We start from the raw sequence: 17,574 nt of genomic DNA, 5'->3' as shown, positions 1-17,574 counted from the left end.
ATTTCGCCGCAGGTAGGTTTCCACTCCTACGGAAAAATCGCCTGTTTCATTCTAGGTCTGATACGTAATGAAAACTTTCGCAACACTAACTATCTAGATCAGATACGAGATGATCAATCAAGCATACATGCAATAAGAACGAGAATAAACAGAGAACAAAGTTAAAAACCCATATCTATAAACCTAGATGTCTTAATCGATTATGAGAGCCCCTTTCGGGAACCCTAAGCCCAACTCGGGATCTACTCAGACATGGCTGAGGTCGACATCATCATTGGTTTTAATAAAAGCATCAAAAATAGTAAAGAAAAGAGTTGAAAGAAAGCTTCTCTATTGAAGAACGCAGAGTTGAACAATCTTCTCTAAAAATCGCATAAAACGACTAAAGAAAAAGGGTTTTTGTAAAAGTATGAAGGTGATGTCTAAAAACGACCTAAATGACAAGTATTTATAGTCTTCAATACTCCATGGTATCTAGGGTTCTGGAATTGAGGCAGAGAAATTACTTTGGGCTTCAGAAATATGGGCTTTTAATCGGAGTTGGCCGGCCGCGGTCGGGAGTAACGTGACTACGAGAAACAGAGGCTTGGACGCGGTCGAGAAGCTTGTGACCGCAGGAAATAGGTTTGTGGCCGCGGTCGCGTGACTTGTTGGCCGTCTTCGAGTGTCTCCGGAGCAAATGGAATATCTTGAGATCCAACCGTTGGAATGTCTTCAAACCAAGTGCATTTGAAAGTTGGTTGATTCTTATATAAGTTATCCAATTTTGAGGGTGATCAGACGGTGAGAAGGTCTTCGTCTCTCCATGAGAGTTCTGATGGTCTGTATTTATCCAAAAGAGTCATTTTGTTCCAATTTATGCCTTTTTATCCCAAATTACCTGAAAAGTCTTTTAAAATCCGAAAACATAGAAATCCTTTGAAAACCTTTGAAAATGGTGTAAAAATACCTGTAAAAAACATTAAATTAATCTATAAAAATGGTCAAAATCCGGTGTTATCAACTCCCCCAGACTTAGTCTTTTGTTTGTCCTTAAACAAAACAAAGGCCAAATCTCGGTGAGAGGTTTGAAAACGTAGGAACTAAACAAAATTTCAGAGACCAAGCTTCTAGACCAATATCAGTCATTATGCATCAATCGGGAATAGCCTAAAAAATTCTCACTAGTAATACGGGCATAACTAGTCCGTTAATCCGTCATGCGGAAATCTATTGCACTAAGATCTAACTCCCAGTCAACTAGCTCTTAACATTCATTAAGAATTTTGGTGGTTCTCATCAAAGAAAGGTTAAGAAAGGCAATCTAGGCTAGGTGTGAAAAGGGTTATTCTATGGGTAGGCTTAAAGTGTTTATGGGTTACCTGAAGATCTGGAGGATGCAAGATATTATGCAAAACCGCAAGAGAGAGTGAAGCTGTTGGTATCCACAGTTTTCAGTCACGTTCTTATTGCCATAGATTCCTCGTCTTCTTCTTCATCTCCTAACTCCCCAGACTTAGATTTTTGTAAATATTTCAAAACCATAGCTCTTCAAACGAATAATGGTTGCTTCTTGCTCCAAAAATTTCTACAATCTAAGACTCATTAGGCTTTTTGTTTCCCTCTCTTTCATTCATTCATTTTTTTATTATTATTTTTTTTTTTTGAAAAAGGGAACACCTTTAGATATAGAGTCATAGAGAGCACGAAATTACTAATAAAAATCAGTCATGTAAAGCTTAATAAGGTCTCTGATACTCTTCCTTCCCAATTCCATTCAGTCTTCCTCGTGAGTGACTGAAAACTGCGTCGCTCCTCTTCTCTCCGACGTTTTGCACATATCTGCTGATATAAACTAAAGAGAGAATGCATGAGGATTGAAAACAAGGGTTTTGGGTTTAGGGTATAGTACCAGATAAAGATGAACTGGCCATCTAGGACGACATAGAATGGTAAAAATGAGGGTAAAAGACGTCCTAGATGTATATCTCGATGCCTGCCTAAAATCAATGATGAGAAAATTAGATATCAATATCAAGGTCAAACCGTGAGCTAGTATATCCTGTCAGAAAGAATCTCCATGAATAGAAGTCCTCTGGTGGGAGTTCGCAGTGGAAGTACTCTAGCTACCGCCTAGTGGTGTGGTATGCGATGAGGGTGTCAAGTTTTACCCTAAATGAAATCAATAGCCGCAAGTGCACAGCTGATCGATTGTAGTACTTAGGGATCAAATCCACAGGGAAGGAGGATCTTTCCTGCAAAAGCATTCAAAAGAAATATAAAGTAAGGAAGTCTAGAACCAGGCGAGTATTGTGAGGGTTTTGGTGGTGTGTTTAAAACGTAAAAACGAATCTTAAAGAGAGAATACGGGAATTAAAATGACCTAATAACTAAGCTTAACAAAAATGAGTAAAAACAAGAAAAACGGCTAAACTTAATTGCTTATATGAAAATCGATTGAAAGAGTAAAGATACTAGACTAAAGCTTGAATGAAAATCGGTGTAAATCTATAGAAAAGAAAGGGCTTGGGTTCAGGGAAGTTTTCTCAGGGGTATGAACGATTCAAAACATTGCTAGAGAGTAAATTTGATAAGATCTTAGCTTAAACTTTTCGAACTGGAGTCACGAACTTATGAATACGCCACTGTCGTGATCATAGATAACTATCTCTCTCAACCCTGACCAGTAGGTTTCCACTCTCGCCTTGGAAAAGAAGAGATGCATTATGTTTAAGACTCGTCAGCATTCACAAATCGCCCATAGGTAGGTTTCCACTCCTATGTTTGTTTTGCTCTCTCAAACTAGATCTGACACCGGATTAACACTTTCGTGTCACCAAGCATCTGGATCAGATTGTAGTTCATGACGCTACTCTCATGCAGTAAAAACGAATTCAGAAGAAAAAGTTCTAAGATTCGGCTCAATAGCTCATGGAATCCTCATCTAACATATATATCCCCATCAAAAATCCCTTAGACCCAATAATAAAACTACTCAGACATGATAAACGAAATCAAAAACATAGTATTAAAAAGTAGTACAGAAACCGAAATTGAAAAAGAAAGAACAAGGGTTCAAGAGATAGATCTCTCTCTCCCTAAAACCTAAAAATAAAGCTTAAAGTAAAATTTCTGTAAAGTATTTCGTCTCTCTTCTTTCTCTCCTTTAAAAACGACCTAAATGATATGTATTTATAGTCTCCAATACTCTCTTGTGTCTAGGGTTCCGGAATTGAGGCTGGAAAAAGATACGGGCTTCAGAAATGGGCCTCTCGGAGTTAGCTGGCCGCGGTCGGGATGTATGTGACCGCGGGGAATGGGTGGCTGGCCGCGGTCGGGATAGTCGTGACCGCGGGGAATGGCCTCTTGGCCGCGGGTGGAAACGCTTGTCGGCTGGTTTACGAGACATCTTGTTCTTCGCGTATCTTTTGATTGAACCGTTGGATTGCCAAGCTGTAAAGTGTGCTGAAAAGCTGATACTTCCATCTTTGAGATCTCAAAATTTGAGCTGGATCAGACGGTGAGAAGGCCTTCAATCGGGGGTGAACTTCTGACGGTTTGACTCTGAGCTGAAATCTGGTCTTCTATCCATTTTGTTAAGCTTTTCCCTAAGTTACCTGAAAAGAGTATTGGAACTACAAATACTAGAAAAACGTAATAAAAGTACTTGAAAGCAATTAAAAACATAGAAAAATTATTTCAAAACGATCCATAAAAGTGGTCAAAATACGGTGTTATCAACTCCCCCAGACTTAAACCTTTGTTTGTCCTCAAACAAAGCAAAAGTCTAAATTGGTTAAGTGAAAACAAAAAATAAGGAATGCACAAATCTCAGAGACATGAACTCCTAAACTAGGACTAAAGATCGTGCATCAATCCACAACTTAGTCTAGAAAATTCTCACCAATACACAAAAGATACTAGTCCACTTTATCCGTCATGCAAAACTTAAAACAATCTAAATCTTGATTCCAGTCAACTAGCTCTCTACATTCATTAAGTTCAATAGTGAGTTCTCGTTAAAGACATCATCCAGGGTAGACGGCGTTTGGCATTAAAGGGCTGTTTAAGTGGTGGAGTTAAAGTGTTTCGGGTTACCTGATGAATCTGGAGGATGCAAGATAATATGCAAACCCGCAAGAGAGATAAGGACCTGTTGATAACCGCAATTTTCAGTCACTTATTCTTGCCAAATGTTGTTGCATAATCCTTCCTCCTTTGTTGTAAACAGCTATTCCCCTAGACTTAGATTCTTTCCGGGAATAAGAAAATGATCTCTAAAACTCCATAAAATCGAACTCCAGTTGCCTTAGGACTTAAAATTCGACCTCTCTAGACTCTCTAAGGCTTTTATTTTCTTTATTTTCTTATTTTCGGATTTTTTATTTTTTTTACCGAAAAGGAAATGTCTTTTAAAGAGAGAGAGACTAGAGGACGAGATTGTACCAAAAATTGAGATTTTTCTAAAGCAAACTGAGCTTCCTCTTGTGTTGAATCCTTCCGGGAACTTTTCCGGCAAATCGCAGGTCTCTGTCTTTGGTGACTGAAAACTGCGTCGTTCCTCTTTCCCTCTAACGTTTTTACACATATCTGCATATAAGACAATAGAAAACAAGAGTGCATGTGGTTTGAAAGAGGATTGGTTAAGGTGGGAACTAGCTAAAGATGAACTAGCCATTCAGGATCAACAGAGAGTGGTAAAAAGGGTAAAGGAGTCCTGAATGTATGATTCGTTTCCCTGGTATAATGCTTCAATGAGAAAAATAAGTCCAAATTAAGTCCAAATAAAACAGAGCTAGTGTATTCCTTCATCTAAATCGAAATCATTCAAATTCCTCTGGGGTACTTTGTTTCAAATGTGCTTAGCTACCGCCTAGTCTAGTCCTAAATCATGAATGAGCATGTCACTAGGAACAGTCTAAAAGCACACAGTCAACTATCATTGATTCATGTTCACCATTCCCTTTAAATCGTATTTTGTTTTGAAAACCGATTTTTGAAAAACTTTAAGGAAAATGCAAAAAGTGTAGATAATGCAAGACTCATGAAAGAAAAGTGGTTAGAAAGGAATGAAATCCTCCCCCAGACTTAAATCACACTGTCCTCAGTGTGAAAAAAGTCGAGATTGGATGAGAAAAATGCATAGATAATCAAATTGGTAAGGCCAAAGAGCACTTACCTGGATCCGGGATGCTGATGGAGATGAACCGGATTCATTCGAAGAGCTTTGGGAAGGTGATAGGTGGTGATGAATGAGGTGGAGTGGGGCTTGGTGAGGTGGAATGAGGTGAAGTGGGTGATTTGGGATCGGGTTTCATCTCAACGACCATTTGCCGCGGTCAGAGGTCACGCGACCGCAGCAAACCGGTGCTCGGCCATGGTCAGAAAGACGCGGCTGCGGTCGAAGGGCTGTTTCTCGTGGTCAGAACATCTGCGACCGCGAGGGCTTATATCGCGGCTTGTTTCCTGCTTCTCCTTGGTTCCTGCTGGGCCGAGCAGTCAGGGACCATCCTTCTTTTTGGTTTTTTCTGTTTTTTTTTATTTTTTTTGGCTTTTTTGTTTTATAAGAAACGCCTGAAACTAAGAAAACGAAAAAGATCAAAAGAAAAAGAAAGAAAAATCTTAAAGAAAACAATACCTAAATGGGTTGCCTCCCATTAAGCGCTTTTGTTTTAAGTCGTTTAGCTCGACTTTGGTGCAGGACGTGACTTAGTCTTTAAAAGACAATGTCTTGGGACAAGTCCTCTTTGCTTCTCTTTGTCTTTCCTTTGTATATCCCTTATAACGCCATTCCCAATTGGAAATTTTGTCCTCAAGTTCGAGATGGTAGCCTCCTCCAGGATCAAAAATCAGTCTTGGAACTTCTTTGAGGTATGAGTCTTCAACACCAGTTGTGATAGGAGAATGTCTTGGAAGCTTGTATGATGAGGTGAATAATGTCCCTCTCACGTCATAGCATTGAACCATGTTCCAAGATACAAGGACAAATGATTCTTTATGATCTGAAGTGGTAAAGATGGTTAAGCATCGAAGGTGGGGACAATTTGGTTGGAGAGGTGTCGCCATGGCTTGAACTGTTAGAGAACTGGTAAAAAGAGCATTGGCCACGGGTGGAAGTGTCGCGACTGCGGTGAAAGGTGGTTTGGCAGCAGGTGCAAGTGTCGCGACCGCGGGGAAACATGGGTTCGCCGCTGGTAGCGCACTTGCGACCGCGGTGCCGAATGTCCGAGGAGAGGTGTCCAGATCCTCTTGCGTCTTGTCTCCAATTCTCTTTCCTTGAGGAGAGTCTTCAGAAAAGAGTCTTGAGAGCCATTTAAGCTTCACTCTTGCTTCAATTAAGTCTCCATCACCTCTCATATGAGCATTAGTTGAAGGTATACATAAGGAAGTACCTTTGTTTGTGAAGCTTGTAAATCCGGCGTTTTCTTTGGGTGCTCTTCTTTCTAGAACGTATCCAACATCTTTTGTAGTTCCTCCAGGGTCAAATATTGGATCATCTATGGCGCCTATTGTCAGACAATGAGAGTTCCTTGTAGGAATCGCTGGATGTGAGGTTTTCTTGTCGATCTTTGTGATACTCATACATTGATTCGGGTAGTCGATGAGTATTTCATCAGATGCCAGGAACGAAGTACCAAATATCAAGGGTTTTGTTCCATCCTTTCTCATCTCCATAACATGGAAATTAGTAGAAACAAGACAAACTCCCCCTTGAAAAAGCAATTCGGGTTTGAAACCGAGTGGAGCTGCACCAGAAAAACCTCCATAGTGAATGAAAATCTTAAAAGGATGAAAAATCAAAATACCTATATTCTCTGCAATGGTCTTTGATATGAGATTCACATCAGGTCCAGTATCACAAAGAGAATCACGAAATTTCACTCCCTTGATCGAGAATGGGGCATCAAACTTCTCAGGATCCTTCGGCTTAGAAAGCGCCTCCAATGGTGGTTTTGATGTCACCATTAGTGTCTCATCTTCCATGTGGTCTGTCTCACAGTCAAGATGGTGAGGAGCTGAAGGAGAAAAAGGCTTTGGTTCATCAAGAGGAAGTTACTTATGATCTTGTTTGTCATCTCCAAAACACTTGAACGAATCGGTAGAGACGAGATCGCCACTAAGGGTAGAAATAGGTTCTCCTTTTTCTTGATGACTGGCTTCCATGATGTGATGACCCAAAGGGATTTCATTTGATGGCCTCATTCTAACAAAATTGATGGAGGATTCTCCGTCTACTTCATAAGCTACCCAATACCAGTCATCCATAGATTCATTGAGCTCTTGAAGCATATCATCAATCTCGGTTTGGGAGATAGACGGCATATCTTCATCAAAGAGAGGATCATGGATATGTCCGTGGGCATTGTAATTTGAATAAGGGTCATGGTCCCAGTAGAATCCTTGTTCCTCTAAAACTTCGCGAATTGATTTGTTGTGGCTGCGAAGTCCTCTTGTGTGGTGGTTCAGAATTGAATTCCGATCCTTTGAAGAGAGATCACAAATGTATCGTGCTTCTCGGCGTCGAGTTGCTTAAGGAGTGTTGTAAAAACCTCCCTCATAGTAGTAATTTCGTTTCATATGGTTCATTGCTTCATAACCTGAAACAAAAAGAACCAAAAAATGGAAATATGCAGAAAAAGGGTTCTAGAGTCGATTTACCAACCTTTCTTAGGGTTTTGCGGAAAAGAAAACACGTGCCTTCCCCGGCAACGGCGCCAAAAACTTGGTGTGTTCTGCGATGAGGGTGTCAAGTTTTACCCTAAATGAAATCAATAGCCGCAAGTGCACAGCTGATTGATTGTAGTACTTAGGGATCCAATCCACAGGGAAGGAGGATCGTTCCTGCAAAAGCATTCGAAAGAAATATAAAGTAAGGAAGTCTAGAACAAGGCGAGTTTTGTGAGGGTTTTGGTGGTGTGTTTAAAACGTAAAAACGAATCTTAAAGAGAGAATACGGGAATTAAAATGACCTAATAACTAAACTTAACGAAAATGAGTAAAAACGAGAAAAACGGCTAAACCTAATTGCTTATATGAAAATCTATTGAAAGAGTAAAGATACTAGACTAAAGCTTGAATGAAAATCGGTGTAAATCTATAGAAAAGGAAGGGTTGGGGTTCAGGGAAGTTAGAGTGAGGTTTGAGCCAAAAATCTCATAAAAAGCTTAAGAATTGAAAAATGTTTTCTTTCTCCTAAATCTCTAAGTCTTTTGGAAGAGAAGAGAAGAAAGAGTTTTGATCCAAAAAGTTTGTTTCTTTTCTTTAAAAAGCGTTTTTGAAGCAAAAACGGAAAATTTCTGGAAATTTTTAAGTTTACGGGAACTTACCTTTTCTTGTTTGCACATTAGAAAAGTTTAAAACTTACGGAGGATCTTTTCGGGTTTTACCGGGAACATTTCGGGAAGCACCGGGAATCACCGGGAATCACCAGGTAACACCAGGCAACACCGGGAAAACACCAGGCAACACCGGGAATCACCAGGCAACACCGGGAATCACCAAGCAACACCGGGAAAACACCGGGAAGTGGCAGAAATCCACGGAATCACCTCAACGACCAACGGCCGCGGTCAGGAGACGCGCGACCGCGGTGGCTGAGGGCTCGGCCACGGTCACATTTCCGGCACCACGGTCGATGCACCCTTGGCCGCGGGTCGAACGGTCGCGACCGCGGCTCTTCCTCCTGCAGCCTATTGTCCAATCTTCTCGTCTTTGCCGGGCCGAGCAGCTAAAAACCTACCTTTTCTTCTTGGTTTTTCTAATTTTCTGATTTTTTTTTTTTTGTTTTATAACATACCTAAAACTTCAAAAGAAAAAGAAAGCATAAATTGTAAAAAGGAAAAGAAAACTAAAAGAAAGAGTACCTAAATGGGTTGCCTCCCATTAAGCGCTTGTTTTAAGGCGTTTAGCTCGACGTAAGCATGAGGAATCAGGCTGATTTGAATGGCACTCCAGTTGATGTGCCTTTATCACTTCCGGTTGCTGGAGGTTTTACTTCTTCTCCTTGAAGAGCCGTCTTCTTCCCTTTATTCTTCTTTCGGACTTTAATGTTGGTCAAAACCCTTTTTGTATTTTCGATCAGCTCCTGGATTTGGTCCTCACTAGTTTCTGTTGCATCTGGTGGAATGATGATCTTGATCTTTGCAAAAGCTTTCGGCTTCTCCTTTTCTTTCTCTTTTAGCCTGTTTCCTTTGCTTGGAAATTCATCTAAGATAGTAGGATAGTACCTTTTTCGGTCCACATTGAGGAAAACAGCATGCCTGTTTGCGTGATCGATTACTGCTCCTACTGTAGCTAGGAATGGTCTCCCGAAAATGAGTGGCCTCTCCTTGTCTTTATACATCTCCAGGACTTGGAAATCTGCTGGAACAATCTTATCTCCCACTAGAACTTGTAGATCATGAATCGCCCCTTCAGTATCTTTTTGAGATGAATCTCCAAAGATAACCTTAACCGTCGATGTCCTTAAGGTTTTTATGCCCAATTTTTCGGCAAATGTCTTAGACATGATGTTGACATTGGCTCCGGAATCGCATAAGCAGTCTGTAAACTTGATTCCTGAAATGAAACATTGGAAAACAAAACGTCCCGGATCATCGGCTTTGGTAAGCCTTTGAAACGGTGATCGTTCAGGTACCTTAAACGGTGGCTGCTTGGGATCGATATCCTTGTACAGTGGTACAAAGATTGGGGTTTCTTCTTTCTTTCCATCGGTTCCGGCCTCTTCTTCGGGCAATGTGGTTATGGTGTTGCAAAACTTCTTAGGGTTATCTTCAACTCTTCCTGGTAGAACTCCACTTTGCCTCTTCATAGAGTCGGCTGTTTGGGTGACTTGCACATCTAACTTTTTTACGTGCGAAGATAAAGATTCAAACTTACCATTCAGATCATTGTACATGCAGTCCACTTTCACGTTCACGTCTTTAGATGCTTTTTCGTTCGTCATAACGAGCTGTTGGATTGACTGTTCAAGTCTACCGATTTGTGAAGCTAGCTGGTTCGTCGTGACTCCCTGCTGTTGTACAAATTGATTGTTAAAACCCGTACCTTGGTAGTTATATGGCTGTCGCGGTTGATATGGTACTACTCCCCCAAAGTTTCCACCTTGAAACTTGTTTTGGAAGGGTTTTTGCTGAGGTGGGTAGTACTGATCTTGAGGATTCTCCACATTTGGATTGCGGTAAGAGAGATTGTTGTAATTTGCATTCCGGAAGTTGTTGTTGATATTGTTGTTGGAGCGATTTTGGTATGGCACCAGTGCTCCTACGTAGTTCGTATCTTCTTCTTGAAATGCTTGATTAATGTGATCGATATTACTAGGTCTTTCCTCTTCTGCGCCATTGTTGGTTTCACAGGCATGGATCGGGCGATTGTTGCTCTTCAGAAGCTGGCTCACCATGTTCTTCAACTCGGTTATCTCCTTGTTGTCTGTTCCGGCTTGCTTCATCGATCGATCGTATTCAGGACAGTCATTGCTATTGGCTTGAGCCAAATTTTCGATGAGAGCTCTTCCTTGGGTTATCGTCTTTTGCCCAAAATCTCCATTGCTAGCTGTATTAAGTGAAAGTTTGTATTTTGGTTGCAAACCTCGGTAAAATGTGCTCAGCAGGCTTGATCCATGAAATCCATGGTGAGGGCAATCACGTTCATACTCCTTAAAACGTTCCCAAGCTTCATAGAAAGATTCAGTTGGCCCTTGTTGAAAGGTTGAGATCTTCGTTCTCAAATTGTTCGACCTTGACTTAGTGTAGAAGTGGTTTAGGAAAGCAGTTCTACATTCTTCCCAATTGGTAATCGATCCTGCAGGCAAAGACTTCAACCAACGGTGAGCTTTATCTGCTAATGAAAAAGGGAACAACTTACACTTTAAATAGTCAGGTGGAACTTGGTTTGTTCTCATCATGCTGCAAATTTCTTCAAAAAGCTCGATATGGTCCATTGGGTGCTCAGAAGGAACTCCATGGAACTGGTTTTGCTTCACCAATGAGATGATTTGAGGCTTGACTTCAAACTCATTCCGGTTTGGATTGCAGATCGATTCTGAAAATTTTGAGTAGGTGCATCAAAATCAGCTATGCGATGGTTCCTGGCTTGTCTTCGGTGTTGATTTGCTGGCGGAATGGGGTGGTGAATGCGTTCATTTGGCTGCATTGCTGGGTGGTCACCATCGGCTGCATTGATGGGTGGATCAAGGTCTTCACGTCCTTCTCTCTCTCGGTTCTGGTGGTTTCTTGGAAGAACCTCATCCTCCTCTCCATCTTGTCGAGCATGATCACCTTCTATGTGATCATTCTCTTCGTTTTCTCCATATTCGGACCCGTCTTGGTCCATATTTAAATTTCGATTAATAGGATCTCCAGGCTGTTCGTCGTTGGCCATTCCTTGCGTTCGTCTAAGTCTTCGAAGTTCTCTTTCGTGTCTGTCTATCTCGTCTAGAATTGGAATGTCTCCTGCAGGTCTACGCCTGGTATTCATGCAATTCAGAGAAAAACAAAAGAAGGGAAAGATAGTTCAGAAAAACTTTAAGAAAGAACTAGAGATCAGGTGTCTAGAATAGAAGTTAAAACAAGAAAAATAGCAAAAGGCAACGAAACAAATCTCCGGCAACGGCGCCAAAAACTTGATGTGTTTGTGTCAACTACGTGAGGGAACAAGTTTTACCCTTAACAAAACAAATGAAAGTCGCAAGTGCACAGCTAATCAGTTGTAGTATTTAGGGATCGAATCCATAGAGATTTGTGTGCCTGGTATTCTTCTACGGTTTTTAACTTTATGTCTAGACTAAATTGGTTTTAAAGGTTGGTTGTTTTTCTTGCGAATTAAACTAAAACAAAAGAAAGCAAATAAATCTATCCTAAAAAGCAGGTAAGAAAATCGAATGGAATGCAATTAGAATAGGCAAATATCGAATGAAAGACTAATAAGGCAAGTAAGATATCGCATGAAAGGTAAATAAAGCAAGTAAATAATGAACTAAGGAAATTGAAATGCAGGTCTAAGAAAGCAAGTAAAAATCGATGGAATTGTAAACTATGGCTAAAAACGCTGAGCTTTTGGGAACTCTAAGGGATCATAATCGGTTTTAACACTAAGGTAGATATATTGGGATTGACAGATAACGATATATGGGTTCTAGAGCTAGAGTACGGCGGTAAGACTACATCACTGTCGTGATCATAACCAACTGTTTCTCGCAACCCTGACCAGTAGGTTTCCACTCTGGCCCTGGAAGGGAGAGAACGCAAGAGCTGCACAAGACTCGTCAATACTCACGATCTCGCCGCAGGTAGGTTTCCACTCCTACGGAAAAGTCGCCTGTTTCATTCTAGGGCTGATACTTAATGAAAACTTTCGCAACACTAACTATCTAGATCAGATACTAGGTGATCAATCAAGCATACATGCAATAAGAACAAGAATAAATAGAGAACAGGTTGAAATCCCAGATCTATAAACCTAGATGTCTTAATCGATTATGAGAGCCCCTTTCGGGAACCCTAAGCCCAACTCGGGATCTACTCAGACATGGCTGAGTTCGACATCATCATTGGTTTTGATAAAAGTAATGAAAAACAGTAAAGAAAAGAGGTAAAGAAAGCTTCTCTATTGAAGAACTCGGACTTGAACAATCTTCTACAAAAATCTCATAAAAGCGGCTAAAGGAAAAGGGTTTCTGTAAAGTATGAAGGGTTTATCTCTAAAAACGACCTAAATGACATGTATTTATAGTCTCCAATACTCCATGGTCTCTAGGGTTCCGGAATTGAGGCTGAGAATGACTTTGGGCTTCAGATAAGTGGGCTTTAACTCGGAGATTGATTGCCGCGGTCGGGAGTGCTGTGACCGCAGAAATTGGCTTGTTGGCCGCTGTCGGGAAGCTTCTGACCGCGGCAAATAGCTTGTTGGCCGCGGTCGGGTGAGTTGCTGGCCGACTCCGCGTGGCTCCGGGGCTAATGGAATATCTTGAGATCCAACCGTTGGAAAGTCTCCAAACCAAGTGCATTTGAAAGCTGGTTGATTCTTCTATAAGTTATCCAATTTTGAGGGTGATCAGACGGTGAGAAGGTCTTCGTCTCTCCATGAGAGTTCTGACGGTCTGCATTTATCCAAAATAGTCTTTTTGTTCCATTTTGTGCCTCTTTATCCCAAATTACCTGAAAAGTCTTTTAAAATCCGGAAACATAGAAATCCTTTGAAAACCTTTGAAAATTGAGTAAAAACACTTGTAAAAGATATTAAAGTGATCCATAAAAATGGTCAAAATCCGGTGTTATCACCAGCATATTCAGATCCATGACAATGAAACAGCACCTCTGGAACTTCTGACTCTGCAATGCATCTTCTGTAAATCCCATCAGAACAGTCCTTGTACAGATATGGCTCATCCTAGTGATATCTTCGCAGCTCTCTCAGGAACTTCTTCTTCGCGTACCCTTTAAAGTTCTCAGGCTCAGCCTCTGCAGCGAGGTAATTGGCAATATCAGCATACCAAGGACGTTGGGTGGCAGATACAGCAGCTGAACTGATCTCAGGAAGTCTGCTTCGAATTTGAGAGGTCTCTGTGTTCGGCTGAGCAAGGTGTCGCGCGACACTAGTGGTGGTGTCGCTCGACACTAACGTTTCTCCAATTCGAAAAGCCTGCAATTCTTCGCCAAATCTGCTCTGAAACCTAGTTTCCACATAGTATACATTCTCTTCTGGCAGAAAATCGTCTATGGGTACGTCATCTTCAACCCTGATGCGTGAGAGATGATCTGCAAAACCATTCTCAACACCCTTCTTGTCCTTGACCTCAATATCGAACTCTTGAAGGAGTAACACCCATCACAGTAATCTCGGCTTTGCATCCTTCTTCTGCATCAAGTATTTGAGTGCAGAATGATCTGTGTGCACAATAACCTTCGGTCCCACAAGGTATGGTCGAAATTTCTCAAAAGCAAAAACCACAGCCAACAGCTCCTTCTCAGTGGTAGCATAATTCCTTTGAGCATCATCCAGAGTTCGACTGGCATAGTAGACTGCATGAAGCTTTTCGTCCTTCTTCTGTCCTAGAACAGCACCAACAGCAAAATCACTAGCATCACACATCACCTCAAAAGGTAAATTCCTGTCAGGAGGCTGCACGATAGGGACGCTTATCAAAGCATGTTTGATCTGTTCGAACGCAGCAAGGCACTCATCTGTAAACTTAAACTTAGCATCCTTGCATAGTAGAGCAGTGAGAGGACGTGCAATCTTGCTGAAGTCTTTGATGAAGCGACAATAGAACCCTGCATGACCCAGAAAGCTTCTAACCGATTTCGCAGAATCAGGTGGTGGCAAGCTCGTCATGACGTCAATCTTCGCGCGATCCACTTTGATGCCAGCTGCAGAAACCTTGTGCCCAAGAACAATCCCATCTCTGACCATAAAATGACACTTTTCCCAGTCAAGGACCGAGTGCTTCTCTTCACAGCGAGCCAGAACTTTGCAGAGATTATCCAGATAGTCCTTAAAAGATGATCCGTAAACTGAGAAATCATCCATAAAGACCTCCATGAAATCCTCAATCATGTCAGTGAAGATGGACATCATACATCTCTGAAACGTCGCAGGAGCATTACAAAGTCCAAAGGACATCCTGCGATATTTGCGAAAGTGCTGTATGGACATGTAAAGGTGGTCTTCTCCTGATCATCTGGGTGGATAGGAATCTGGAAAAATCCTGAGTACCCATCGAGGAAGCAGTAGTAGGGATGGCTTGCAAGTCTTTCCAGCATCTGATCAATAAAGGGCAATGGAAAGTGATCCTTCCTGGTCGCTGCATTCAGCTTCCTGTAATCGATGCACATCCTGTGTCCAGTCACTGTGCGCGTCGGAATCAGCTCATCCTTGTCATTCTTCACGACTGTAACCCCGCCTTTCTTAGGAACCACGTGCACATGACTGACCCAAGCACTATCTGAAATTGGATAGATGATACCAGCTTCCAGCAGCTTCATGATCTCCTTTTTGACGACGTCTTTCAGATTAGGGTTCAACCTGCGCTGGTGTTCGATCGATGACTTCGACTCATCTTCCAGGTGAATTCGATGCATGCACAAGTCTGGTGAGATACCTGAAATATCATCAAGAGAATAGCCAAAAGCTTTGCGATGCTTCCGCAGCTTGCTCAGTAGTAAGGTAACCTCAGCATTGTTCAAAGAAGAGTTGATAATGACCGGATAGGTGGAATTAGAGCCCAGGAATGCGTACCTTAGTCCTGCAGGGAGTTGTTTAAACTCAATCTTGGGCGCTTTCTCCTCACTCCAATCGGATAGCTGCTTCACCTTCGCAGGAGTCTCGAGCTGTTCAATCTGTGATGCCAGATGCATCACATGCTCGCTGGAGTCCAACATCTTCAAGTAAGAAGCTGAGATTTCGTCCAAGTGCTCAGCTTCGGTTGCAGACGTGGTTAAAGCTCTCTCTAGTGGGTCTGTAGGCAGCATCTCATGGAAAATCTCCTCAGCAAACTCTGTGAGAGTGTCGACATAGAAGGACTGACCATCGATGGTGGGCTTCTTCATCAGCTTGTCCATGTCAAACTTCATCACCAGATCTCCAACATTCAGAGCGATCCTGCCTTTCCTGACATCGATGATAGCACCTGCTGTAGCTAGAAAAGGTCTCCCAAGGATAAGAGGATCTTTAGGTTCCTCTCCATACTCTAGAACCACAAAGTCAGTCGGTATCATGCAGTCTCCAACCTTTATTGGAACATCTTCTAACACTCCTTCAGGTATCCTTGTCGAACGATCAGCTAGGATAAGAGATATCCTTGTTGGCTTGAAGTCAGTCATGCCGAGATTGACAGCTACCGAATAAGGCATGAGGTTAACACTTGAACCCAGATCACACAGCGATCTCTTGAATCTCTCTGTGAAGATAGAGCAATCCAAGACAAAGCTTCCTGGATCAGACAGCTTCTCTGGAATTCGGTTCTGAATCACTGCACTGACTTGCTCAGAAATCATCATCACTCCTTGTTCATGGCTGAGGTTATTGGTCACCATTCGCTTTACATAGCGTCTGATAACAGGAGTGGTTTTTACAGCATCAACCAAAGGTTTGCATCGTGCATCATCAAGCTCTTGCTTGGACTTCCTAGGGCTCCTTGGGTAAGGAACTTTAGGTTTGTAGACTTTCTCCTGAGCAGATTTCGGATTCGGAGCATCAACAGCTTCGCTCTGTGGTTGGTGACGTGCGACACTGGTTGTGGTGTCGCTCGACACCGGCTCTGCAATCTCAGGAACTTCTTCAGGGTTTTCCAAATCCACGAATTCAGGTGCAGGAGGCGTCTTTTTGGGCTCAGAACTCAGATTTTTACCACTCCTCAACGTGATAGCACTGCAGTGATGCCTTGGATTGGTGTCAGTCTTCCCAAGAAGAAAACCTTCTTGCCTTTTAACAGAACCTGCAGTTTGAGCAACCTGCGTATCGAGCTGCTTGACATGGGTGTTCAGAGCTTCGATTTTCCCATTCAGATCAAGGTAGAGAGCATCCATCTTTCCATTGAAGTCCACGGTGAGCTTCTGCTGACCTTCCAGAATTTGTTCCAGCATAGACTTTATCTCATTGTCAGGAGTTTGAGGTTGAGATGAAGGAGTGCCGTAATTTCTGGAGAAACTGTTGTTGGAAAAGGGCTTCTGGTACTGAGGCTTAGGCGTGTAACCAGAGAAGTTCTGATTACTGTTGAAGGTACTCTTCTGATTGTTTCCATTGTAATTCCCATTGTAGCTTATGTTACCTTGCTGATTACCAAACCTCTGACCCTGATATCCTGATCCACTGACAAAGTTGACATCCTCCACCTCAGCTTCATCCCCAGGTTCGAAACTCTCCACCTCCTGTGCGAATCTGACAGATTTCTTACCCACTAAAAGGGTGTGCACAGAGTCAAGTTTAGCTTTCACCTCAGCGATCTGCGATCTATCCATGTTCCCAGCTTGTTTTTTTCGCTCAAGATCAGCATTCTTGGTGCTATTGCTGGATGACAAATTTTCGATGAGCTCAACAGCTTCTTCTGGGTATCTGGTGTTGAAGTTACCATTGCTCGCTGCATCAAGTGCCATCTGATACCTCCAGTCGATACCTCTAAAGAAAATACCCAGCAACTGCACATCGCTGAAGCCATGATGGGGGCAGTCTCGCTGGTACGATTTGAATCGCACCCAAGAAGCTTTGAACGCTTCAGTTGGTTCCTGAGAGAAAGTCGAAATTTTCGTCCTCAACTCCTCAGACCTAGCATCATCGAAAAAGTTGTGCAGGAAAGCATTCCTGGTCTCTTCCCAAGTAGTGAGTGATCCTGGCTCCAACTGCTTCAACCAGTTAGCTGCTTCTCCAGCTAGAGAGTAAGGAAACAGCTTGCAGAGGAGGAAATCGTTGGACACTCCATTGTATTTGATGCTGGTGACCAAGTCCTCAAACCTCTCGATGTGATCCATAGGGTGCTCATGAGAGTAGCCATGAAAGGGATGCTGACCCACAAGAGTGTAGTACACAGGTTTCAGCTCAAAATCGTTTCTTTGAAACGCAGGGGCGCGAATCGCAGAACGATTTTCATAGAACTGCTCAGGC

General features: G+C 42.2%; 2 non-coding genes across 2 annotated transcripts; both read left to right on the top strand.

Moving 5' to 3' along the window:
• The first annotated feature begins 10,601 nt into the window (after positions 1 to 10,601).
• On the top strand, positions 10,602 to 10,708 carry LOC112083665. The gene has a single exon (XR_002897801.1). It is a non-coding gene; the product is annotated as a small nucleolar RNA R71 (small nucleolar RNA).
• Positions 10,709 to 17,124: 6,416 nt separating this feature from the next.
• On the top strand, positions 17,125 to 17,231 carry LOC112083766. Its single transcript, XR_002897894.1, has one exon. It is a non-coding gene; the product is annotated as a small nucleolar RNA R71 (small nucleolar RNA).
• The last annotated feature ends 343 nt before the right edge of the window (positions 17,232 to 17,574 follow it).

This window comes from Eutrema salsugineum, unplaced genomic scaffold (genome assembly GCF_000478725.1).
Source record: "Eutrema salsugineum unplaced genomic scaffold, Eutsalg1_0 scaffold_6, whole genome shotgun sequence".
Taxonomy (NCBI): Eukaryota; Viridiplantae; Streptophyta; class Magnoliopsida; order Brassicales; family Brassicaceae; genus Eutrema; species Eutrema salsugineum.
Note: the sequence above shows the minus strand (reverse complement) of the source record. Positions and strands in the feature narration are given on the sequence as shown.